Here is a 23900-nt window from a genome sequence, read left to right as displayed (position 1 = left end):
TTTTGGGTCTCAGAGGCCTCTTAGGCTCAGGAGAACACAGAGAAATGTGGTCAGGTCTCCCCCAGATATCAGAATCTACCTCTAGACACTTCTTTTTCTGGGCATGAAAATAGGACAGAAACCCCAAATGTCCCTCAATTCTAGCTGTGCATTTCTACCCTCCACTCCTCCTTGAACTACTTGTCCTCTGCTTGTGACATCACAATGGTCTCTATGGCAACTGACTGTGAGGTCACCAATCCTTAAAGCAACAGAATCTGTGGGGCCAGACAATGGCCTGGAGGAGAGAGGGTGAATACAAAATGGGGGTCCAAGAGGGAACCCATCTCCTACTGGGCAAGGGCCACCCAAGACCTATGGGAGGGAGGAGGATTCCTCTTTGAGCCCCTTTGCAGAGAGGGGTAAAAACAGTTTCTTGGTCTTGTCCCTACACGGACACTGAGCCCCTCCAAAATTGCCCATGAAGGGAGAACTTCATATAGTCTGACTCAGACGGGCTACGGAGATTGATGGGGTTGCTGAAGAGCGTCTTGGGATCACTGACTTGGCTCTGTGGACCGCTGGGAAGTGCAGGTAGGAGAGGTTCTGGTCTCAGCCCCACTGGTTCGGAGGGTCTGACCAACACCTGGCATGTGTTTGAGCCTTGGCTTCCCCATCAGGGAAGGAGTGGTGGTACTAAGGAGCCTTGTTTCTTGACTTATAGGATAAGCAACAGATTGGCTTAACGCTATTGGGCCTGTCTTCCGTGAGCGAGTGGGGGGATGTTGCTGTGAGTGGGGAAGGGTGGAGGTAGGCTCATGCGGGTGTTTTGGGGTAAGCTGGGATGGCTGCTGGTTACTCTGAAGCCATGTTAGTGGTCCGCAAGAGCAAGACCCACTGGAAAGGGAGACACTGCTCATCAGGAGGCTGAGGGGTGTAAATGCTCAGGCTTGGAAGTCAGGTCCGTGTTCAAAGTGATCCCAGACTTACGCTTGTCTTGGGCAAATTTCTGAGCCTCTCTGGGCCTCCGCTTCCTTATTTACTAAAGGAAAACCATGCCACTTGCCTTTCGGAAAATTATTCCGTAAGATATCCTGTAGGAAGCCTTGGCATAGAGCAGGCACTCAATAAATGGTTGTTTTATTCATTTTTCTATCCCCTTAGCCTAGGGTTTTTGCACATTATATGTGCTTCGTTAATGCTTGTGACTGTAAGCACAGAGTGAAGAGTAGAGGACAGTGCTTAGAGCGGGGGAAGTCAGTGGGCCTGGGTTCAAATCTTAGTCCTTACAGCCTGGCACATGTTAAGTGTGCAGTGGATGGTGGCAACGGGGCTCAGTCTTGAGTGGGGCTGTTTCTGCACCTGTCACATGGCTTCTGTCCACTGTCAGCTTTAAGGAAGTGAGAGTTAATCCGTGGCGTGTCCAGAACTGGAGAGTGGGTGAGCCTTAAGACAGGGGCATAAGGATGGCAGTCTCCCCGGGAGAGGTCACCGCTGTCTGGATTCCTTCAATATGAATACTCAGCTCATGCCAGCCATAGGCGCTGGGGCCCCAGCTGGACTGGTGGTCTTTGGAGTCAGGGCCAGGCAGAGTCTCACTCATCTGTGAAGCCCAGGCCAAGGCTTGGCACATGGCAGAGGTCCTGGTAGCAGCAGTTAAGGTCAATGGAGTTAGGTGATGTCTTAATAACCACATACTGGCTAACATGTTCTACGTACTCCCCACGCCAGGCTCTGTGCTAAGCTCTTTGCATGTTGTTGAGCCCCACAGCAACCTATGAGATAGGCGTTATTATCCATATTTGTTTAAAACGAGGAAAGAGGGGTGCTTGGGTGGCTCCGTCGGTTAAGCGCCCGATTCTTGGTTTTGGCCCAGGTCATGATCTCACAGTGCGTGAGTTCGAGCCCCGCATTAAGCTCTGTGCTGACGGCATGGAGCCTGCTTGGGATTCTCTCTCTCCCTTTCTCTCTGCCCCTCCCATCCCCCTCAAAACTAAATACACATGAAAAAAAATGAGGAGAGACAGAGAGGCTAAGTAACACAGCCCAAGCCCACACAGCTAGTAAGCAATGATGGGACTGGGATTTGAACTCAGGCTACCTGACTCTTAACTCCCATGGTAACCCAAGCCTCATGGGTCCTGTCCATCCATTTTGCCACATCTGCCACCACGAATTTCCTCCCCCACTGTCTTCTCCCAGCTGAGCCTCGATCCAGTGCAGCCCAAAGAATGCAAATTCTCCCCCCACCAGCCTCAGCCACCTGCCTCCCCCTCTACTGAAATAAAGCTGTGGCTGCCACGGCCGCCGCCACAGCCGAAGCCACCACCGGATCCCTTGCTTATTTCAAGTCCTCCTAAAGCTTGTTGAGTTCTTAACTTATTAAAGATAAGCACATGGAAATAGGGAGCAAATCTCTTTATTTATGACATAATCTCCAGCCCAGAAAAGCGGCAGGAACAGTGTTGCCTATATTAGGGAACCAATAGGAAAAAAAATCAATTAGATCCGCCAGAGTGCTTCGCTATTAACTTTCTTCTGATGTTTCTCTTAAGGCTGGCCATGGGGGTCCCTGCCAGCCGCAAGCTGGAGGAGAGAGGAGAGCTTTGCAGGAACAGAGGAAGGGATGTCTCCGGGAAGACAGCAGACCGGGCTCCCAGACGGGCCTGGAAGTCTCTCCATCCTGGGTCTCCTTCACTGCTCTCCAAACCTCCGCCAGGAAGTCCTTATGTTGATTAAACCCCCATGCTCCTTGCTGCATGTCAGCTAATGGCAGCTTGTTATTCTTTGCTTCGTGCAGACCTGAACCCCAAGTCTGATCACATTTCCTCTAGATCCTTAGAGTGGAGGATCCTCTTGTTTCTGGAAGAATGCTTTTCTGGAGGGGCTCTCGTTGACTGATCTTTAACAGAGTTGTCTTCTGCTGGGTAACACTGCTTGGGACCTGCCGCCACCCCCACGAGGTCTTCATGTTCATCCACCTGCCTCCGGGAGCAACTTCTAAGCTGTCTCCGAGACACAGGGCTCTCCCTTGTTCCTGAGAGCCTATAGCAAGGGGGACGTCCTGATTCCCATAGTAACCCAGGTTTCGTCTCCTTAAAGGCAGGGGATAATGGCTTGTGCACTAGTTTTTCCTCAAGGCCAAGCAGGTAGCAGGCGCTCAATAAATATTCATTGAATCAATAATTATGATAATAGCAACTCCATCGATTGAATGCTTACTCCGTGCCAAGGCTGAGCAAGGCAGGTGGTTTTTTTTTTAACCTAAAGTAGGACCTTTCTGCTTCTCCCTGAACCAGAAGAGGCTTCCGGTGTTTTGTTTTGTCTTATTTTTTCAGCCAGAGGCAGAGGGAACAGAAGCTCTGAGAAGCAAATATTATAATCCCCATTTTATGGAGGAAACAGACGCAGAAAGAAACAACTTGTCCTGGCTCATAAGTGAACGATAGGCTCTCTCCATCCACGTTTAGCCATTGGGAAATCCTTCTTGACTTGTTTCAAGTCTTGTTTCAGTAGCCCCAGTTCCTTCTCGGTCCCATGGAAGCAGAGAACGGCCCCACCTCCCATGCGGATTTGCCTCAGTTTAGGACTGTCCACTAGCTCTTTGCATGGAGGAATGAATATTAAACACCAAACCTCACAGAGGCCAGCCCTGCGGGGCAGGCAATGAACCAACCCTCCTCATGCCTGTTCATTATTATAATTAATATTGAGCCGCGCTTGGTGGTGACCTCGCCCTCACCAGGTATTTGGGCTATTTTAGAAGCTTATTCAGATCAATGACAGACAGCTCCAAATAGATAAACTCACTGCCATCCAGACGAATCAATTGTAACACTGCCGTCACAACAAGCCCAAGAAATCAATCTGATTTCAGGCGACATGGTAACTCAGCACTGGGCAAGCTGGTTTTAATTTCCGCGTGGCTGAGACCCAGCTTCCTCTGCGCCCTGGAACACCCCACCCTCCCAGCTGGTGTTCCAGGTACACAGGTACCCGGGCGGGCCCTCAGAGGACCCAGGCCAGGGAGGAAGTCACAGGGAGGACAGGACGCTTAGGAGGCCGTGTGACCTTGAGGAAGGCTCTTGAACCCCCAGACCCAAGAGGAGCTGACTCAGACCCGCTGCTGGGATCCTTGTTTTGCTGGCTTCAGCTCCGATTTTTCCGCTGCCCTCTGCAAAAACCAAACCTGGAGGCCTTTCTGGGCTGCCTCCCAAATCGGAGAGCTGTAGCGGTGGTCTGCCTACCTCAGGCAGCAGGACAACGGCCCTTCTTGATCCTGGAGATGGAATCTGTTCTAGCAGCGCAGCAAAAAAGCTCCCCAGAACAGATACAGCCATTTGCCGGGTGCTCACTTTATGTCCAGGCACTATGCTAAGTATTTTACATGACATCTTAACCCTCCCAACAGCCCCAAGAGATGGGGAGCCATTCTCCACGTTTTGTAGAAGAGGAAACCAAAGCTCAGAGAGTGAAACAACTTGTCCGGAGTCACACAGCTTGTAAGTGATGGAGTCTGGATTTGAACCCAGATCTGTTAGACTCCCTTCCTCACGCCTTAGCCACCAACACGGTCTTAAAGCTGACGCCAGAGATGCCCAAGGGAGACTGTCTCAGGAATTCTCACAATCAGCAACCGTTCCCTGAACTTCCACCCCGATGTTCTAGGTCCCTGAGTTGAGGCTGCTGAAGAGACGGGAGGGTCAGGAGGCCAAGCTGGCCACCTTCCCACACCACACCTCTCCCCTTCCCTCCCTCAGTCCTGTTAATGTATCTAGGTGGTGAGGAGCTGGGCCTGGGACGGGCAGCAGTGTGTTCTAAATGGCCGAGGTCAGGGCTTCCCAAATATATTTTAGCTAAGAACCTCTCTAGTGGGGAGACACCTTACGAGGAAGGCGAGGATACCAGCAGATGAAAATGGAGCTGGTCAGACGGAGAAGGGGGCCTGGGAGCTCTCCGTTTCCGTCCTTCTCCCACCCCCAGCCCCACAGCAGCAGCCCTTTCCCCCCGCCCCGCCCCAGGTGGTTCCATCAAGCCCTGGGCCTGGCTCCCTGGGCATCAGGTTCAGCACCTTCTGTCCTCCCCGAGGGGGGCAGGGACGGCTGGATTCTGCAGCCTAGCAATGGAGGGTGACACACAACACCACACAGCTAGCAAGTGACAAAAGCAGACTCAAATCCAGGCCTATGTGGCTGCAGAGGGCGGTGATCGCCTGCCGTCTCTCTTTGCCAGACAGCGGCTGCCCCCCTGTCACCCCCTGTCCCCTGTCCTGCATAAAACCATCAGCCCTTCCACCCGCCAAATACAGAACCTGGAAAGGCACTCAAACTGTAGCAGGAGAGAAGGGGATTAGACACTGGCAAGGACTTCCTGACTCATTAGCTTGGGTTAGCAGTGCCCCCTCTCCGGAGGGGCTTCAGGCAGGGTCTCAGTTCAGCCGTCCCCCTGTGGCTCCCACTTCCTGAAAGCTACTGAGAGACAAGATGACCTCTGCTGTGTGTGGCTTTGTCTTTTTTTTTTTTTTTTTTTTTTGCACAGCTAATAGCTGCACATGGTTCAGAAAATAAGGGGACAGAAGCCTAGTCAGTGAAAAGCCTCTCCCCATCCCGCTCCCCACCCCACCCCCCAGTCTCCCAGTTGCCCTCCCCGGAGGCAAGCACACATTATGTGTTTCCTGTCTAGACATATACAAGCAAATAGGGACCCATATTCTCTTTCTTTAGTCCTATTTTTAATACACAAGATGTAGCACACTCTGCTCACTGTTTTGTGCCTTGCTTTTGTCACCTGACAATATATCTTGGAGATTACTCCGAATCAGTACATAAAGAGCTGCCTTACTCTTAGGTGTCTTTTTACGGTCACGGGCTTCTGGGGAGCTCAGAAGTAATCACATCTGGTTTGATTAGCTTCACATTTCCATTTACGACATCCCCGCCCAGAGAGGGCAGGGAAGCTCTCCAAGGTCACGCAGCAAGGACTGGGGCCGCACGCCGGCCGGCTTCTCCCCCTCCCCTGTCCCCGGCTCCTGCCCCCAGCCACCTCGAGGCTGAGCGCGGCCCAGGGGCCCAGGCGAGGGAAGGCGAGGGAGCCGGGCGGCTCTAATTGAAATGCTGGCCGCGCGGCGCGGGCTCGTTCGCAACAGGCACCTGGCGGTGCGCGGCGCGGAGCGGCCGGGCCCGGGGCGCGGGGTGCGGAGAGGACGGGCGGCGGCGCGGCGCCACGTGGGGGCGGGCGGGGCCGCCGATTCCCCGGGAAACCCGCGCCGCGTGCTTCCCGGTAATGAGCTCCCGGGGCGGAGGTGAGCTTCCCCCGCTGCTCACACGGCAGCCGCGTGGCACCAAAGGAAACGGGTACTTTTTTTCCCTCCGTGCCTGACAGCTCATTAGAAGAATTAATTTACTCCGGCGTTTGCAGTTTAAAGGACATTATTTACTGGTTAATTGTTGTTATTACAAAATGTTAAATATCATTATTTATTTCCCAGGCCCTGACAGCTTCTCTGACAGGAATTTATTAGGTGAGACGGTATCACCGGTGGGCCCCGCCCGTGAGGGGCAAGGTGAAGTGGCAGGTTCGCATCCCCCCCCCCCCCCCCCCCCAGCCCGCCGCCGGGCCTAGGTCTGCGCCCAGAAGAGGCGCTTTGAAGGTCAGGAAGTGAGGGGCTGACTCTGGCCCACCCCAGGACAAGTGGCCCTTGGCTCCTCCTCCCCCATCTCTGCCCAATGTGGTGGCGGTGGGGCACTTGGGGGGGGGGCAGTTGGTGGCCGACAGGGGACACATTTGCATAAGGTAGCAATTTGGGGGTCAGGATGGCAGTTGCCAGAGGCCTGGTGGCCAGAATGAGGCCTGGACTTTGGGTCTTGCCCCTCAAGGTTACTCCAGAAACACAAGTATTCAGGCCACTTTCTTGAAATGCAGAGAATTTAAGAGCTGGAAGTTGGAAAGGAGGTGAGGGCATTTGGATCCCATACTGGTGGCCTCCAGGCTGCAAATAGCGTCTATAGATTTGTGGTTGACCTGTTCAGGAGACTTCATATAAAAATCTTGATTTCTGGGGGCCCCTGGGTGGCTCAGTCGGTTGGGCGTCTGACTTCGGCTCAGGTCACCATCTCACGGTTCCTGGGTTCCAGCCCTGCGATGGGTCCTGTGCTGACAGCTCAGGGCCTGGAGCCTGCTTCGGATTCTGTGTCTCCCTCTCTCTCTGCTCCTCCCCTGCTCACACTCTGTCTCTCTCTCAAAAATAAATAAAGATGAAAAAAATTAAAAAAAAAAAACACCTTGATTTCTGGCTGTCTTGAAAAATAAAATCTTGCCACACTTGACCCACAGCCTTGTATCAATTGACAATGACCAGCTGGTAAGGGACACGCCTGCTACCCAGCTACGGTCTCTTCCACTCTTTGATTCCCTCTCGACGGGTATTTGAGTTTCCCACTCCTGATCTGATCTAGTGATCATGTATAGATGAAGGAGCTGAGTCCAGGGCGGTTAAGGCTCTGATGGCCAGGACCACAGCCCAGCCCACTCTTCACCACACTATGCACCCCCCACATCTCTCTGCTCCTGCCTCCTCTGGGTCAGGTTTGGAGTGAGTTTGGGCAGGGAGCTCTGGTCTTGGGGCAGCCTCTGTGCCAGGAGTGAGAGACAGCCTGGTGAGCCTTTGCAAGGATCATGGGTCCAAAAATTGCATCTACTTGTTTATTCAGGAAGTAGTCTCTGAGGACCTACTATGTGACATATGGAAATGACTTGGATACAAATCTTGCCCTCAAGGAATTCGGTCTGGTGAGATGGTGTGCGAAACAGGCACCCGATTACAGTACTGGGAGATGTATGTATGGGAGAAGCATAGGGCAGCTCAGAGGAAGAAGGGGGACCAGTAGGTCTGGAGGGGATCCGGGGAGGAGGCTTTCCAGGGGAGGGAATTAATACCCCATGGAGCATGTTCTAGGCTGGGCGGGCTGCCTGTGTCCTCATACACAGATACTCATCATCTCCTGTACCTCTCATAACATGGTCAATTAAAAATGTCTGTCATCCGTTGATAAATAGTGGTTATGCCAGGCCTCAGAGAGCCCCCATCCTGCCATCTACATCCTCCCGCCCTGTGGCTGTCTGGAAGCTGCTCCAGCTTTGGGGACCCAGTCACTTGCCTACAGTCTATCAACCATCACCCACGTCCCATTGCCAGTCTCTGGGGCAAGGCTGATTACCCTCCTTTTATAAATTAGGAGCTTGAGGCAGGAGATAGGAGACAGGAGCTGGGGGCAGATGGAGCTGATGGGCCCAGGGAAGGAGGGAGAGGGGACTCTTGTCTGAGACCCAACATCCAGCCCTGGCAAATATGGATCTTTCGGGCTGACTTCAAACAATGGCCCGTTAGGTCTTCAGCCCCCTCTTTTCCTGCCCAGGAACCTGATGGCAGCGGGTAGCCTCAAGAAAAATTTGGAGAACTAAAGGGAGATGAAAAATACTTTGAAAAAGTATGAGAACGGGCTCAACCGAGCCATTACTGTTGCTATGCTGTAAATTATTACAAAGTTATTTCTGGCTGGCAGCCTGGTTTATTTTAGACCCTACCTCATTTCTTCCAGGTTATAGGCCCTAATTCCTTGCCTGGTGAGACAGAAAGAGACTAGCACCTATTGGAGTGAATCCTGAGCAGATTCAGAAGCTATAACGACAGCTTGAAGGATTTTACAGATTCCCAGAATATCAGGGCATGCTGCCCTTTAGAGGTCTTCTCCACCAGCCCCCTCATTTTATTTTATTGCCATATTAAATTTTTAAAAATTTTATTCACTTTTTGAACGGGTAATCCGTGCCCAAGGTGCAAAATTCAAAAGATGTAAAAGAGTGCCTGATGAATAGTCTCTCTCACTCCTCAGAGGCGGCCAATGTTTTCAATTCCTTGTGTTTTACTATATATATATTTTTTGAGCAGATTTTTTGAGGGGGAACAGAGGGAGAGAGAGAATCCCAAGCAGGCTCTATGCTGTCAGCACAGAGCCTGGCATGAGGCTCAATCTCACAACTGTGAGATCATGACCTGAGCCGAAATCAGGAGTCAGACACACAACCAACTGAGCCACCCAGGCTCCCCTTACTGCATTTTAAGATAGCATTGTTTTGGGGCACCTGGGTGGCTCAGGAGGTTAAGCAGCCGACTTCGGCTTAGGTCATGATCTCGCGGTCCGTGAGTTCAAGCCCCGCGTCGGGCTCTGTGCTGACAGCTCAGAGCCTGAAGCCTGTTTCGGATTCTGTGTCTCCCTCTCTCTGACCCTCCCCCATTCATGCTCTGTCTCTCTCTGTCTCAAAAATAAATAAACGTTAAAATAGCACTGTTTCTTTTCGGTTCATGTAGAAAATACCCTAACTCCTGCAGAAGGAAGTAAAAATCACATAGAGTCCCACTGTTTCGGGTTGAATACTGTTGACATTTTGATGTATAATCAGCAAGACTTTTCTCTTTGCATACACACATCTCTAGTTACAAATTTGCATAACCTGAGTTATTTATTTGTTTACATTAAATACAATTCTTCAAAATAACAGCCTGAGAGGGAGGATACATGCTAAACTGCTAATAATGAGTACTTTGAGGAGAGGAATGGGATTGGGTTAGGATTCGGTGGGGGGCGGGTGCTCTACCTCTATTATCTGAAAATTTTTTTGGAATGAAAATGTATTTGTATATGACTCCGCCCACCCCATATTGCAGAATCTGATTTTCAATGACTGCATCAGAAGGCTACTATGTGACCAATCCTTTATGACTGTGGTTTTAGGATGGGTTTGCCATTATCAACAAAGCTGGGATGGACATTTTTGTAGTTTTTTTTATTTTTATTTAAAAAAATTTTTTTAACGTGTATTTTTGAGGGACAGAGATGAGCACGAGCAGGGGAGGGGCAGAGAGAGAGGGAGACACAGAATCCAAAGCAGGTTCCAGGCTCTGAGCCGGCAGCATAGAGGTCAGCACAGGGCTCGAACCCACGAACTGTGAGATGGTGACTTGAGCCGAAGTCGGACGCTTAACCAACTGAGCCACACAGGTGCCCCATTTTTATACAGTTTTACACACTTGTCCAGTGTTTCCTTGGAGCAGTGTCTTTTTTTTTTTTAATTTTTTAAAATGTTTATTTATTTTTGAGAGAGAGAGAGAGACAGAGAGTGAGTGGGGAAGGAGCAGAGAGAGAGGGAGACACAGAATCCAAAGCAGGGTCCAGGCTCTGAGCTGTCAGCACAGAGCCCTACGCGGGGCTCGAACTCACAAACTGTGAGATCATGACCTGAGCTGAAGTCGGACACTTAACCGACTGAGCCACCCAGGCGCCCCATCTTTTTTTTTTTTTTTTTTAACTTTTTTTATAAACTTTTTTTCAATGTTTATTTTTGAGAGAGAGAGAGAGAGAGAGAGAGAGCACAAGTGGGGTAGGGGCAGAGAGAGAGGGAGACACAGAATCTGAAGCAGGCTCCAGGCTCTGAGCTGTCAGCATGGAGCCCAGTGCGGGGCTGGAACAGTGAGAACATGACCTGAGGCTTAACTGACTGACCACACAGGTGCCCCTCCTTGGAGCATTTTCTTAAATTTTTTTTTTTTTTAACGTTTATTTATTTTTGAGACAGAGAGAGACAGAGCATGAACGGGGGAGGGTCAGAGAGAGAGGGAGACACAGAATCTGAAACAGGCTCCAGGCTCCGAGCTGTCAGCACAGAGCCCGACGCGGGGCTCGAACCCACGGACTGCGAGATCATGACCTGAGCCGAAGTCGGCCGCTTAACCAACTGAGCCACCCAGGCGCCCCTCCTTGGAGCATTTTCTAAGAGATGGAATTGCTGGGTCAAAGAGAATGTACACTCTAAGGCTTTTTGACACATCATGTCAAAATCCCTTCCTTCTGGATTGTTCTAACATCCCATTCCACCAGCAGTGCCCACTCTCTATCCCCACTTCCCACTGATATGCTCAGCACAGCACAAATGAAAGGCTTGTGAGATAGTGGGGCAAGATCATGGGATGCCGGGGTGGTTTCTTCTCTGGGTGAGGCTTAGGAAGGGGCAGTGTGTGATTTGCGAAGCTTGCCCTGGTGCCTCAGAACCGTGGGAGGTGGGCAGGAGCCTGCAGGGGACCTCAGTGGCCAAAGGGGAAAGGAGGAGGGGCAAGGAAAGAAGGTAGAACCCTCAGGGGCGTCCACCTGTCCAAATCACAAGCCTAAGAGATGTGTCTGAATCCAGATCCTTCCTCCAGGCATCCAACTATAGGGGGAGTGCAGTGTGTCTTAGAGCTCATGGCATGGCTGCGATGCCTTCTCTTAGAGCTCTTCCAGCCCATGACAGTTACATCCCTCAAGTTCAAGTGGCACATGGAGGACCTTCCAGGGTCACACATCTCCAGCTCCTGCCTCTGAGTGTCACAGTCACTCTTTGATTCCACGTGTTTGCTGTGCCCAATTCTGTGGGTCTTACCTGCAGATTTTGTATCCTTAGACTCTGGTCAAGTTGACCCATACCATTTGGAAAGCTTCAAGAAGAACAAGAAGGACTGGAGACCCACTGACTGATTTAATGCTGAAAAGATGGCATTCTGAAGGTGCCCCCTCCTCTCTGGAGCCCAGCATCTCCCCAGTGGCCGAGGTTTCCTCTTGATGGGGCGACAAGAGAAAGCCCAAGACTGCATCTCATTGGTGAGATGAATAATACATTTGAAGCAACTCACAAACTGTGTTTGATCCGCCTAAAGCTTCAACGGTTAACGTATTTCTCTTTATCCCCAGCAAGGGAGGGCTGGGAACTGTCAACATTTTTCTTTCTGCCTAATTTGTGCCTTCTCCATCAAGAGAAAAGCAGGGGCCAGGGGAGGGAAGGAGGCAGGGAAGGAGGGCGACACATTCCCTGAACAATTCACTGAGTCACAGTACTGGGGGGTGCTCCCGAGGCCTGGGAACCCCTGGGATCAGCGGATCAGAGCAGGGGAGGGAGGCTCTGGGGTGAGGGGCTGTGCTGTGGGTGCTAAAGCTCTTTGAGGCCTGTCTGCAAGACTGTGTGCCCCTAAGAAGTTGATCCGGGGGAGGACCCATCTCCAGCGTTTCCCCCTCCAGTGGGAGACCAGAGAGGGAAAGCTGAGGCTTGCCAGCTGCCAAGCACTGGGTAGTAGGGAGTAACGACATTAAGCACTGACACTGACTGAGCTCAGAGGCCAGGCACTGTGTCCATGTGTAACTGACATGCTTTCAGTTTTCTTCACGTTGCTCTGAGGGGTGACCTTAAGTTCTAAGGATCTCATCCAAGGTCCCACTGCTAGTCCGTTTGGGACTGTCTGGCTCAAAAGTTCACGTTCTCAACCAGTGCTGTTCTCCCTCTTGCATAGTCTCCGATACTTTGCCAAACTTGTCTCCTGTTCTGGAGGGGAAGTAGAAAGAAGTGGTTAACCTCGAACCATGCCTCAGTTTCCCCATGTATAAAATGGAGATGTTAACAATAGTACCAACTTCACAGGACTGTGATGAGGAGCATAGGAAACGCCATGTGCATTTGCTTTTATTCCCAGCTTATTTCACTCCACAGTCAAGTTGCAATCCGCCCCCCCTCCCTCTGCCCCTCCGCTGACCTTGAGCCAATTCCATCCTCCCTCTTGGGACTGCCTATCACTACTCTGTCCCGCCGGCTTGGGGCCCCACTGCCAGACTCCCCACACCCCCTTCTGAGAGGTCCTCTCCTTCCCAGGACTTGCGACTTGCCTTGCCGATTTTCACGGCTCTCTTTTCTGCAGTGGCCGCTGGAGGAAACGCCCATCCCCTAGGTAGCCGACAGCACACTTTTGCTGGAGGCAGAGCACAGAGAGAGAAGTCTTCCCTGGGAGGAAGCAGAGCACATCGTCCCCACTGGGGAAGGAACAAGGGATGGAAGAGCGAGAGAGATTTTCCTAATAACTGACAATGTGTCTCCACCCTGAGCCATTCATTCCTGTACTTTCTCAGGCTCCTCCTCCCCCTGGGGAAGCTATTCATCGTGTCCACTCTCCAGCCCTCCAACTGCAGCGTGGACTGGGATTTCTGCAGAGGAGCAAAGAAACACAGGAGAATTCCCGAGTGTGGGACAGGGGGAAGGAGTCGGCCAAAGCAAGGACCAGAGCCCGATTTTGGAGAGGACCTCCTCAAAGCCTGGATGTGTGAGAGGGGGCGTCCTGGGGAAGTGAGACCTCTCCCCACAGGGCAAGGCAGGCCCAGTGGTCCCTAGCAGCCTGGCCGTTGCGCCTGCCCCGTGCCCCAGAGCCCTTCTGTTCAGGCCTGGCATCCCACGGTGGTGGCATTCTGCTCAGAGGCTCGGAGCACAGACGGGAAGGCGGGCATTGCAGAGAATCGATTTGCGGGAGCAGCGGGGGCTTTCTCTTCCTCCTTACTTCTCTGCTCTTTGATCTCCTGTCCTTCCTCCGCAGTCCCGTTTTTCTCCTCCTTCTTCCCTTGATCTCTCCCTCTTTCTCTCCCTTCAGCCGAATCACAGCAGCTCCCAGAAGGGGGGTGGGGAGCTGCAGTCCTTTGTCCTCTCGCTCCTTCTGACTCGCTGCCCAAGGTGCCAGCCTCCTGCCCAAGTCCTGAGAGGTGAAAGGAAACCCACGCACATGCACATGCACGCGCACCCACAAAGCAAAAGCTGAAGCAGACGGGGAGCAACCACAGAAGAGAGGGAGACGCGAAGAGAGAAAGACAGGGACAAGATTCGGGGCGTCGGAAAGCCAGTGAGAGAGATGGGGAGAGTCAGAGACGACGAAAAAAGAGAATTCAGCAAATTAAAATTTTTACAACCATCCGGCAAGTCTGCAAAAATGATCTTCCCTGCGGTCTTTCATTTATCTCATTATCTGACTCCTAATGTGCTTTTTCCCCCCTTTCTTTTCTCGCCACACTTGGTGCAAAATCTTATTAGCTTTTTTTTTCTTTTTTTTTTTTTTCTGGCAGGGGCTTCATATAGTCTTTTTCATTACATTTCCTAATAAAAGCAATCACTAGGAAGGCACGGCTGGGGGATTAAAAAGCCACCTCAGCAGCCGCCTGGCCAGCAGAACCATGACTTGTTTGTGCTGCCAGGGGATCCGGCCAGGCCCCGCAGGCTGGGTCAGGGAGACCCAGGTTGTGCTGTGGAACATTCCAGGGCTGGGAGAATGGTTCTGCTCTGGCAGGTCCACAACTGTATAGGAGGTATGAGGACAGAAGCCCCGGAGGAAGTGTGGTTCCTCCCTGGAACCGTTTCACAGCAGAGTGACAGCTACCTGCCTGACCCCCAGTGCTGTTTTGATCCAGAGAAAAGAATATTTTGGGCCTTTCTCTCTGGTCGTTGGCCCAGCACATTCTTTTGAATAGCATCAGTGATGGCAAATCCTCACCTTTTGAGACTAGATTTGATTTTGTTATCCATGCTTTTTTTTTTTTTGGTGGTAAAATTCACATAACCTAAAATTTACCATTGTAACCATTTTTTAAAAACTTATTTATTTTGGGGCGCCTGGGTGGCTCCGTCGGTTAAGCATCCGACTTTGGCTCAGGTCATGATCTCACGGTTTGTGAGTTCGAGCCCCGCGTCGGGCTCTGTGCTGACATCTGGGAGCCTGGAGCCTGCTTCCGATTCTGTGTCTGCCTCTCTCTCTGCCCCTCCCCTGTTCGCGCTCTGTCTCTCAATAATAAATAAACATTAAAAAATTTTTTAAAAACTTCTTTATTTTGAGAGAGAGAGAGCACAAGCAGGGGAGGAACAGAGAGAGAGGGAGAGAGTGAGAATCCCAAGCAGGCTCCGCACTGTCAGTGCACAGCCCGGTGTGGGGCTCAAACCCACGAACCGTGAGATCATGATCCGAGCTGAAATCTAGAGTCAGATGCTTAACCGACCGAGCCACCCAGGTGCCCCCCATTTTAACCACTTTTTAAGGGTACAGTTCAGTGGCGTTAAGCACGTTCACATTGGTGTGTAACCATCAGAACTGGCCGTCTCCACAACTTTTTCATTTCCAAACTGAAATTCTGTACCCATTAAGCACTGATTCCCACTCTCCGTTCTCTTAGCCCCTGGCAACTGTCAACCTATTTTCTGTCTCTATGAACTTGACTACTCTAGGTACCTTGTATAAGTGGAATCATATAGTATTTATCCTTTTTGTGACTGGCGCTTTTTTTAAGTGTATTTTTAAAAATGTTTATTTGTTTTTGAGAGACAGAGCACAAGCAGAGGAGGGGCAGAGAGAGAGGGAGACACAGAATCTGAAGCAGGCTCCAGGCTCCGAGCTGTCAGCGCAGAACCCGACGTGGGGCTCGAACCCACGAGCTGTGAGGTCATGACCTGAGCTGAAGTTTGATGCTCAATCGACTGAGCCACCCAGGCGCCCCTAAGTGTATTTATTTTGAGAGCGACAGAGAGAGTGTGCAGGGTAGGAGCAGAGGGAGAGGGGACAGAGGATCCAAACTGGGCTCCACACTGACAGCAGAGAGCCTGATGTGGGGCTCAAACTCCTGAGCTTCGAGATCATGACCTGAGCCAAAATTGGATGCTCAACCAACCGAGCCACTCAGGTGCCCCAAGCGACTGGCTTATTTCACTCAGCACAATGTTTTCGAGGTTCACCCGTGTTATAGCATGTGTCAGAATTTCCTTCTTTTTTAAGGCTGAATGATACTCCATTGTATAAATATATCCCATTTTGTTTACGTCACGCTTTTTAAAACACAGAAACATTTCTATCCGTATAAGGAAACTGAAAAGAAACAAAACCCCACCCAGATACCCATCACATTAATGTCACTATTCTCCCTCTTGTGTGTTTCTCTCTTATGCTAACAGTTATATCTCCACCCCCTCAGTGAATTGTCGTGTCCTCCAAGGGCGGGTTCACACCGCTCTGAGCTAGCAGCATGATGGAGGATATAGTGCTTGGAAGGAGCCAAACGTTACCAGGAAACAGGTGTGATAAACACGTTAAGGCAGAGGAAGGAATCTCTATCAAGCAATATGACATTTTATTGCCTGGGTTATAAACTGGCCATGAAGTATTTATCAAATTGCCCTCCAGGATGATTTACACCACATAGCGAGTGTCAGTGGGTTAACTACAAGACCTCTCAAGTGGGTGACTTTGAAGAGAACGATAGTCATTTGGGAAGATTTGACTAAGTATGTGTTAACATGAAGATACAAAACAATCTGATTAAAAGTGACTTTTAAAGGTCTTGCTGCTTTGGGGATCACTGAGGCCATCCCTTGGTTAACTGCTGAGTTCCTTAGGTGCTCTGCCAGGACTGGTGGAATTGGTCCCGACCAGCATTTCTCAGAGACCAGAAAGCATCACGGATTTAGGAGACCCGCAAGAGAAGGCGTTATTGCAAAAGCGTGCACACCAGTATCTACGGAACCACAGCCCGCTCCCAGCAGGGATGCTTCAATCTCAGCCCCTGGTTCGGTTAATAACAACAAAGCCTTGGATCTCTGTGGTCCTTTGGGAATCTTGTACCTTTTATTTTGTTCCCACTCTCTTCCAGGACTCTTTTGCTCTCAGTCTCTGCCACTCTCTGTCCCTGGCCCAGACCCTAGAAGATAGCAAATTCTGCTCAGGGAAGAGTAGAAACCCAGAGGTTACAAAGACCACCTTTCTTCCATCTTGTGTCAGAGCCCCTGAAACAAACTACGATTTCACTAGTTTTCCTCTCTCTACATGAGCAGAAAGTATTTATTTTCCATGTGGCCTTAAAAACTGGATCTTTTCCTTATTCTCTCTCTCTCCCTTCCTCATACACACACGCACACACACACGTGCACACACCCTCTCTGTTCCACTAATATCAGCCTTTTCTAGATCACTTCCCTTTCTCTTCCTGAGAAGCTGCCCCCTCCCTTCCATCAATGCTCCAGGGGGCTTTTATTTTTCTTTTATTCTCAGCTCTCTATCAATCAAGGGGAGGGGGGAACACTTTATCTGAACCCTTAGTGAGCAACAGCAGCAACCAGCAGCTGCCAGGGCAGTGGGAACTTCATTTCCGGCGCTGACGTTTATAAATGTGGCACAGAATACCAGTAGGGACTGAAATAAATCAAACAGCTTCTCCAGAGGTCCCTGGGGGCCGCTTTAGAATTTCTTCCCATTGGGGGTCATGTTCCTTCTCTTTCTTTGCAGGGGAGGGGTAGGGAATGCTGTGATTTGCAACATGGAATGAGCCACCTCCTTGCCCTTCTTCAGAGAAGCACTGAGCCCAGGACGCAGGATGCTCTGGAATGAGAGCATTGGACGTGTCTCTGGATGGGGAGAGAGGCTTGGGGCCTGAAGTCCTGGGTGGGGGTTGGGATGCTGCCTCTGTCACTTACTAGCTACCAGTTTCCTTGTCTGCAAAATGGGGGTAAAAATGCCTTCCCTGCCTACCTCGCGGGGCTGTTGTGAAGGTTGAATATCTATAAAGTGGGCGCCATGAAACTTTTGATAAGCTTATGCAATGTGGTGAGGGGTTATTATTAAGGGGCAATGACAAGGACCAGGGTTGTCCAGGAAGCCTTTTGGATGGGTTCCAGGCAGACCTTCCCCAGCCCATTCCACAAACCTTGGCTTTTTCCTTTCGTTCCGGAATTCTGGGCAAGGAGCTCTGATAGTCTGTTCCAAACACAGCTGGACTCCTCCCAAAATGTTTTCTAAGCCTTCTTTCTTCTGCTCCTCTAAGCACTAAGAAAATAAAGGTGGACAAGTATGAGAGTGGTAGAGAGAGAGAGGGAGAAAGGCAGAGAGAGGGAGAGAGGGGTGGGGGTTGGAGAGACACGGAGAGAGGGAGAGAGAGACAGAGAGAGGGCTGCCAAGGACGAGGCAGGAAGAAGGAACAGTTGGCTGATGCCAAGCTACTGTGAGCTCGGCATGGATCCTTCCAAAGTTCTGTATGAGAACCCTGCTCAGAGATGGGACCCAGCGTGGGCTCTACAATCTCACCCCTTTTATGCTCCCTAAATTCCAGATGCTGCCTACCACCTTTCACCTGTTCCCTGGCCTTTCTGCGGATTTTGATCCTACCCCAGCCAAACGCTGATTGCGGTTGGGAGCTTCGATGCAAGCAGGATGCTGACAATGCCCTGAGCCCCCTCAGGACAGCAATTACCTGTACAGCATTTTCTTCTAAGCCTTTTTCTGTAACAAGATTCCACCCAGCTTCACTCCCCAGAGGCAACTTGTGTTGCCAGTTTCTCGCTGTACTTAGAGAGAGAAACTGATTTTCTTTAAATATTTGTTCAACATTTGATTTAAAGAGGTTAGGTACTACAAAGAAGAAGGATGAACAGAGGACCACGTTTCTCTCTTGTTCTGAGCAATGCAGCCCTGATAGGCAATTGCATGCTTCATTCTTTAAAACAAAAGCTTGTTCGTAAGCAGGACCCACTTTCAGCTGAAGGCCTTTAACTTTGGAGGTCATAGCCTACACCTGTATCTTATGAAGATATTCCTCCTTTCAAACAAGTATGGGGATTCCCTTGAAGCCACCTGGGCCCCAAAATTCTATCTTATTCCGATTCATGATGATGCTTTAGGGTCACATGTATACCGGCCCTTCAGCCAAAGTCTGGCTGGTTCACCCCTAAATCTGGTTCTCTGGTAGCTGTTATGAAATTCTCACTCTTGCTGCCCTCTGGGGGAGGTAGTCACTCTTTGTATCCGAGGAGGAGGGAACAGGGGAGTGTAAATGGAGGAGGTACTGGAGAGCCGATATATGTTGGGTACCAGTAATCTGATTGCAACTGAGGTTGGAAACCTGGTAATGCGAGGCTGAATTATTTGGACCGACTATCCCAGTGAAACCAACTAAAAGGGCTAGATATCAAAAATATCTGGGGTGCCTGGGTGGCGCAGTCGGTTAAGCGTCCGACTTCAGCCAGGTCACGATCTCGCGGTCCGTGAGTTCGAGCCCCGCGTCAGGCTCTGGGCTGATGGCTTGGAGCCTGGGGCCTGTTTCCGATTCTGTGTCTCCCTCTCTCTCTGCCCCTCCCCCGTTCATGCTCTGTCTCTCTCTGTCCCAAAAATTAAAAAAAAAAAAAAAAAAAAAGTTGAAAAATATCTTAAAAGCTCCAATGGGTTGATAAAATACCAAGGAATTAAGAGGCCAACATGGAAGAGAAAACCAAAGCACTTTCCCCTGAAAGAGCATCTGTCAATCCTAGTAAATCTGAACTTTCATTTTGATCACCTGGGAGAGTGAGTGGGTTAGAAACCCATGCTCAGTGTCTCCACGTGGTGGGGAATCTCGTAGAACATCTTCCCCTTAATCCACTGAGACCCCAAAGGACTCCTGCATGATCCAGAGGACCTCAGACCAGGGACTCCATTTAGATAGCTTGGGACTGGTGGTGCCCCTTGTATCTGATGGAAGTAAGCACAATCTTCTCCAGAGGAAAGCCCCTTTGTATTCTGAGTATTCCTATCTATTTGGAAGAACATGTAATAAATTAATGTGTAATAAGCAATAATTTGTTCAAATGCAGTTACCAGAACATGGTTAAAGATAGACAAGCTTAGAAGAAAATAAGGTTTCATGTTTCTCGTAGAGACAAGAGATAAATGAAAAATACCTGAGAAGACTTCACACGTTAGACCGATCAGACATGGACTATAGAACAACCATGCTTATTGTGGTCAGAGAAATAAAGGACAAGCTTGAAAATATTTACATGGAATAAAAAATTACACAAGGGAACAAAATAGACTTTAAAAAACCCAAATATGAATTCTAAGCGAAAATTTAAAAAAATAGTAACTGCAATTAAAATCCAACTCATTAATTTAAAAGCGGCCACGATGCAGTAGAACAGAGAATTAGCAAAGTAGAGGATAATAGTGAGGAGTTACCCAGCATGCAGTGTGGAGAGACAAAAAGGGGAGTGGGATGGAGAAGACAGTAGATACAGTGGCCAGAGGCCTAGTATATGTTTAATTAGCATCCCAGAAGAACAGAAAAGAACAAATAGGGGAGAGGCAAATATTTGAGAAGAGATAATGGCTGAGTGCTTTCCAGAACTGATGGAAGCCACTTGTCCACAGATTCAAGAGGCCAGTGAATCTCAAGCATGAATCTCCTGTCTAAATCAGCAGCCATAGGAGAGAGGAGGGAGGTATACAGCTCTGTGATGTCTTTCCGGCCCCAGTGGGCTAACACGTTCCATAAAATACTCGATTAGGAAAAAGAGGACTAAGGCTCCCACTAGGAAGCAGAGCTTTGTGGCTTTGGTACCTGAGATTCCCTGCTCCCTTAGGCTCCCCTCCCCCTTCTATTGCCTCGAGGCCTCTCCCCCAGCCAGGTCCTGGCAGCCTACTATTTCTCTGCAAAGGCCCTCCCTCATACCCCTCTGTCTTGATTTCACGGACAGGAAGGAGGCCCAAGGCAGAAACAGAAAAAAAGAGTAGAATAAGAACCTGAGAGAAAAGCCGAGTAAGGGAGATGAGGCTTACAGACATTAAGACTCAGGATTTGGGCCAGACTGGCTTTGGAGGCCAGCCTGGAGGCAACTAGTGGGAGATGGGGAGCGAAGATGTTATAGGAGTTGCTATCTAGAATTTCCCTCCCCTTCCCTTTCCTCCTTTCCCTCAGGCTTCCCTCTGATTCTCTGCCTCCATTGACCTTACGTTTGGCAGTATAGTGTTGGGGGGACCCGAGCGCCACATTCCCTAATGCACAGCAACATCAGGCTGCCCAGGTAGGAGAGGGAAAGACCATAGCTCCTTGAAAACGGGGGAATATTAGAGCACTGAATCCCTGGAGCTGGTCTTCCTGCGTGCTAGTGAATTTGGGTTGCTATTTGTCACGTTAAACCAGCCCAATCCATGTGAAGGCCACCTGACTCTTCCTGCCCCCATTTCTCACTGCAAATTCCAATCCCAGGGTGTCCCGAGAGCCAGGCTATGAAGCATGGCAAAGCCATGGAAGAGTCCCTCCAGGAAAGGGAGGAGAGGCTCCTGACAGATGTCTCACATGTTGTTTCCATCCTAAACACACCCTCACCGCCAAGGGGCAGAACAGGGACGCCAATTCTCAGCACTCTTTGATTTGCTATTTTCCCCTAACGTCTACTAAGTTTTAGTGGGACCTCTCCAAAAGCACAGTGGTGGACATACACCCACGCAGACATGCACAGGTATCAAGATGCCTCCTTAAGGAACACCTCAGTATGTCTCAGAGCACCAGCGTCAGATGGGTGTGCAGATGTGCACACATATTTGTGTATAGCTGGGATAGCAAGACTTCGAAACAAGATTGAGAAGATTCCAGTATTTGGGGCGCCTGGGTGGCTCAGTTGGTTAAGCGTCCCACTCTTCATCTCGGCTCAGGTCAGGATCTCACAGTTTGTGAGTCTGAGCCCCACATCGGGCTCTGCACTGAGGGTGCAGAGCTTGCTTGGGATTGCCTCTCTCCTTCCCTGTCTCTCTGCCCCTCCTCAGCTCTCTCTCTCTCAAAATAAATAAAATTAAAAAAAAAAAAAGAGAGAAGATCCCAGGATTTGTTTTTTGTCTGACATCTCAGCGAGGCTGCAGGGGTGACGGTACTCTCTAAGCTTCTCAGTGCTGCCCAAGGACGACAAGAAAAAGATGCTGGAAAGTTGTCCAAAAAAGACAAAGACCCAGTGAGCGAATCTGGGGGCAAGGCCAGAAAGGAGAAGTGGTCCAAAGGCATAGTTCAGGACAAGCTCAATAACCTGATCTCATTTGACAAATGACATATACAAACTCTAAGGAAGTTCCCACCTATAAGCTTGTAGCTCCAGCTGTTGTCTCTGAGAGACTGAAGACTCAGGGGGGTGGGGGTGCTGGTCCCTGGCCAGGGTTGCCCTTCAGGAGCTCCTTGGTAAAGGACTCATTTTTTTATTAATGTTTATTTTTGAGAGAGAGAGTGCGCATGTATGTGCAAGAGTGGGGTGGGGGGCAGAGAGAGAGGGAGACAGAGGATCTGAAGCAGGCTCTGAGCTGTCAGCACAGAGCCCAACGCGGGGCTCGAGTTCACGAGCCATAAGATCATGACCTGAGCCGAAGTGATGCTTAACCGACTGAGCCACCCAGGTGTCCCTGGTTTCAAAGCCCAGAGCTCAAGTCATTTACACCAGAAACAGCAAGGGTGGAGATGTGCCAGCTGCTGGTGAAGATTCATGAACAGATCCTGCCAACTGTCCACTTTGGAAAATAAAACTTTATTAAGTAAAAGAAAAAAGAAGATTCCAGTGTTCATCTTCAGAGAAGTTTTCCCTTAGGACAATGACAATGCTTCTTTCCCCTCATTAAAAAAAAAAAAAATTTTTTTTAACATTTATTTATTTTTGAGACAGAGACAGAGCATGAACAGGGGAGGGGCAGAGAGAGAGGGAGACACAGAATCTGAAACAGGCTCCAGGCTCTGAGCGGTCAGCACAGAGCCCAACGCGGGGCTCGAACTCACAGACCATGAGATCATGATCTGAGCCGAAGTCGGATGCCTAACCGACCGAGCCACCCAGGCGCCCCTCTTTCCCTTCATTTTTACTGCATTTCCCTTTGTCCTAGTGGGGTCCGAGGTGGATGCTTCCTTCCCAAGCTAAGTAGTGATTTAGTTTTTTACTCAGAGGACTTTCCTCCTTACCCGGAGACGGCGTAGCAATGGAATGCTTGTATCTTGGGGATGCAGAGTTGACTGTAATATCTGCCACTTGACAAATGCAAACACAAAAGGATGGCAGGAAGGAGAAGCCAGGGTCTCTGGTGTTGTATCCCCTCTACCTACAGGCCTGAAGATGGGCTCTGTCAGCCTTTGATAAACCTCTCCAGGCCAGCCTTGATGAGACCTCCCCACCCCGAACACCCAATACCAGATGGCTGGAGAGCCGCGTAAGTCCGGGTGCCTATGGCAGCCAGAAAAAACTACCATACTTTCAGCAAACGTGTATGGGTGCCGGGGCGCCAGGGTGGCTCAGTCGATTAAGCTTCCGACTTCGGCTCAGGTCATGATCTTGTGGTTCATGAATTCGAGCCACACGTTGGGCTCTGTGCTGACAGCTCGGAGCCCGGAGCCCGCTTCAGATTCTGTCTCCGTCTCTCTCTGCCCCTCCCCCACGTGCTCATGCTCTCTCTCTCTCTCTCTCAAATATAAACATTAAAAAAAAATATGCATGGGTGTCTTCTCTGTCCTAAATGCTTTCTCCGTGCACGGAATACTCTGCGGCCATCAGGAAGAACGTTCCAGCTCCATCTGACTCATGTGGGAGCCACGATACAGGAAATGGAAACAGCAAGGTGCTGTGTAGTGTGCTACTTCTGAAGTTAAAAAAAAAAAAAAAAAAAGAACGTGCAGTTTAAATGTGTTTGCACACCCATCGAACGTCTCAGTACTGCATGGGATGAGGAGAACCGAGTGGCTGAGGGTAGGATGGTGAGGAGACGCCCTCTTCGCCCTCTTCGCAGTGTTCTCTGCTGAACAATGTAACCGTTGCTCCGTATGTGTGTATTACCTGTGGAAAATGACAATCAAAAGCAGACCCCTTCCCCTTCGGGAGCTTGGGGGGAAAGGCAGACACGCAAACAATTACAACATACTTGGCTCATTGTTATCACTGAGACTAGACAGAGAAGGGAGTATAGGAGAGAGGACGTCCAAGTTGGCTTGGGGGTGTCGGAGATTTTGGAATGATCACGGCGAATGCTGGAAGCTCTGTCAGCTCAGCCTTGCCAGGCCCCGAAGAGCACAGTGAGAAGGGACCCGTGCTAGAGCTGTGGGAGCCAGCAGAGGCCAGAACGCAAAGTGCCTTGTGTGCCAAGAGATTTTATCATAATAGGAAATGGGTGGCTGTTACAGAATTTTCAGTAGGGGACTGGCCTGTTCAACTTGCTGTTTAGAGAGAGGACTCTGGCGGGAGCGTGGAGGGCTAGATTAAGAGGGGCAAGGTGGGGTGCC

The 23900-nt window shown here is 50.2% G+C and overlaps 1 protein-coding gene and 1 pseudogene across 2 annotated transcripts in view; both read left to right on the top strand.

Moving 5' to 3' along the window:
• The first annotated feature begins 272 nt into the window (after window positions 1-272).
• PIPOX (pipecolic acid and sarcosine oxidase) overlaps window positions 273-23900 on the top strand; it is a 40929-nt gene continuing 17301 nt past the window's right edge. The window contains exons 1-2 of one of the 2 annotated variants that reach the window (XR_006196590.1): window positions 273-573; window positions 2535-2749. The gene's annotated coding sequence lies outside the window, so the exon portion shown is untranslated. Of the gene's footprint in view, window positions 574-2534; window positions 2750-23900 lie in introns of those variants that run through there. The other variant, XM_042916442.1, reaches the window with a different exon arrangement.
• Window positions 6090-22129, top strand: LOC122207023 (annotated as a pseudogene).

This window comes from Panthera leo, chromosome E1, assembly GCF_018350215.1.
Source record: "Panthera leo isolate Ple1 chromosome E1, P.leo_Ple1_pat1.1, whole genome shotgun sequence".
Lineage (NCBI taxonomy): Eukaryota > Metazoa > Chordata > Mammalia > Carnivora > Felidae > Panthera > Panthera leo.
This window is presented reverse-complemented; position numbering and strand designations above follow the sequence as displayed.